Genomic DNA, 2,664 nt, shown 5'->3' with positions numbered 1-2,664 from the left:
CATTGTCCCAAACCAGGAAAGACCATTATCACTGGATGCCACCAAGGGCCTATTAATTTTCGCCCTGAGAGAAGATAAGAGAAATAGTCAAATCTCCTCCCTTTTGAAAGTTGCTCACAAGAATTTTGGCGACTTAATACAAGGCCAGGGCATTTTATCACTTGAAGAATTCTACCTTCACGTAGAGGGCTGGAAGGACTGCAGTTAATATCTGAATATTGGATAGGGCTATTTAATGATGAATTTCAAAGGCCGTATTACTTCTCAGTGTCTTAGAATTTCTTTTACTATGATGTAAATATTTAAAGTAAGGCCTATCACAGAAAGATAGGAAACCCTTAGAAAGATGTTAGAGCCTAAAGTACTTGACTCCCACACTGGGATCTTGATGAATTCAAAATCCTAAAACAGTTTTCTACATGAGCTGAAGAGATCACTTTCCTAAAGGTTGTTAAGGTAAGAAGAGGAGTTTAGAAACTTAAAGGAGAAAAGAGACTTTTTCTTTTTGCCTTCCCTTTCTCATTTAGGATATGATTAATTTTCTTCTCCTTGGGCATTTTGGAGCTCTATAAGCACTCTAAAAATAATTTTGAAAAACTTAACAACTACTAGGGCGGTAATTGACATTTTAAGATTGTTCATCTTAAGTTTAAATAGTGGGAGGGAATTTAGGATGTTGGTAATACTGCCATTTTAAAATACAATTGTTATGTGCTGCTTTTAAATTTATTTAAAGGAATGTAAATACCATAATGATTTGATCTCCATCATCCATTTCACTTTCTCCAAAGAAGAAAGTTATACATTGATGATCCTGTCACAGTTCTTTACAACTAAATTTGAAATTGTTTCCTGTAACTGTAAGATTCTAGGCATTCAAGAAATTTATCTCCAATTATAAATACACAACTGATCAAAACAGTATAAAAAGATGTGGTAGACTTAGCTGATTACCAAACCGTTTCCTTTTCCTATCATGCAACTAGATTATTTCCACCTTTGCAAATAGGGTAGCTATGTAACTGAGTTCTAATAAATAGAACAGAAGTTACATGCAGCACTTCCGGATCTCCTCCATGCAATCCTCTACACCCTTTACCTACCACTGGCTTGATGCAGAGGCGTATGTAACTTCCAACGTACATAATCAAGAAGGAACTGGGCTTCCAGAATCACTGCTGAGAGGAGATCCACCCACACTCATTTTAGACTTCAGATGAGGGAGGAACAATTACTGTTCTGCCAGAGTTTTGGGGGGTTAATCTGTTATAGCTTGTACTGTTTTACTAATATAGTCCAAATTTTGATCTATTAAACAAAAAAGTTTTATCAGAAATACATCTTTTAGTGGGATAAACATGTCTCAGGTTTTTGTAGTAATAGTTATTCAGTATCAGTTATATTCCTATTTTTGTTTTTATTGATATTAAAGTCCTAAGAAATTTTGCTTATAATACAGAACAAGTAGATGAGAAAGAAGTTTGTATAGCAGTGTTACTCAATTCTTTGAACTTGTTCAAAATTATATACCAGAATTCACTATTACCAAGTTATTTTTTTGTGATTTGTCAACTGGTGACTCAATTAGATCTTTCAATTTTGTTGAAAAGCAAAAAATTAGAAGCCACCTAAATTACAGAGGTTTTTTTTTTTTTTTAAGCCAGTTAGTGTCATCTCTTTCTCACCAATATTTAAAAATGTCCCTTTATTGATTATCTGGAAAATTTTCCAAAGTGCCTTGGAAAGATTCAGAATGGGTAAAAGGAGTATTTGTGCTTTGTCAAGTATGAAGAATAATGGTTAAAAGGTATGGGGATGATGCCTTGTCCTGAGCACCTTTTCAGGCAGATCAAATTTTAGGAAAGAGTACACATGGGAACTGAAGATCTGGTTTCTTTAAAAATAATCTAGCTTGTGTTTAACCACAGGAAGTCTCTCTTCTGTCTGGGAAATGAGTACCACAGTGTGAAGACAATTAAAGGGTACCCCCATGTTCATCCTACCTCTAGCTTTCTTTTGCCTTCGGGAGATAAAAATGTAGGACCATAAGAGCTTGTGACTTACAGACAGCTAATACTCTTTTAGAGTGTGTCAGTGTGTGTTTCATGCAGATGGCATACTTAGAGGAGTTCAGAGCAGTGTGAGAAAAAAGGGTGTGCAGACTGGAAGAATGTCCAGCTGAGACTCATGATTAACACATAGGATGCTGCATCCAAGAATGAGAGCCTAGTCTTCATTTCAAGCACACGAAATGTTTTTTGAGAATTGATACGGCACTTTAGGTCATAAAGTCAGGCAATAAATTTTAAGGAATTGGTATCAGACTAACTACAATACAAATTAACTAGAAACCAGTAGTACTATATTTCGAGATTCCTTAACATTTTTGGAAATTGAAAAAGAACTAAACTTTGGATCAAACAAAAAATGTTAGAAATAATGTTAATGACTAAAAAATACCCCTGCATACCAAGACTTGTAAGATGTAGTTTAAGTGGTATCTAGGAAAAAAATCTACACTTACGTGCTTTTGTTAGAAAGGAATAAAAACAAAATGAGCTAAGCATCCAGATTCCTTAACATTTTTGGAAATTGAAAAAGAACTAAACTTTGGATCAAACAAAAAATGTTAGAAATAATGTTAATGACTAAAAAATACCCCTG

The 2,664-nt window shown here is 34.3% G+C and overlaps 1 protein-coding gene across 1 annotated transcript in view; it reads right to left on the bottom strand.

Moving 5' to 3' along the window:
- SERINC1 (serine incorporator 1) overlaps nucleotides 1–2,664 on the bottom strand; it is a 31,543-nt gene that overhangs the window by 1,644 nt on the left and 27,235 nt on the right. The gene's annotated exons all lie outside the window — the stretch shown is intronic.

The sequence above is a fragment of the Propithecus coquereli genome, unplaced genomic scaffold, assembly GCF_000956105.1.
Source record: "Propithecus coquereli isolate 6110/MARCELLA unplaced genomic scaffold, Pcoq_1.0 Scaffold200, whole genome shotgun sequence".
In the NCBI taxonomy this organism is placed as follows: Eukaryota; Metazoa; Chordata; class Mammalia; order Primates; family Indriidae; genus Propithecus; species Propithecus coquereli.
This window is presented reverse-complemented; position numbering and strand designations above follow the sequence as displayed.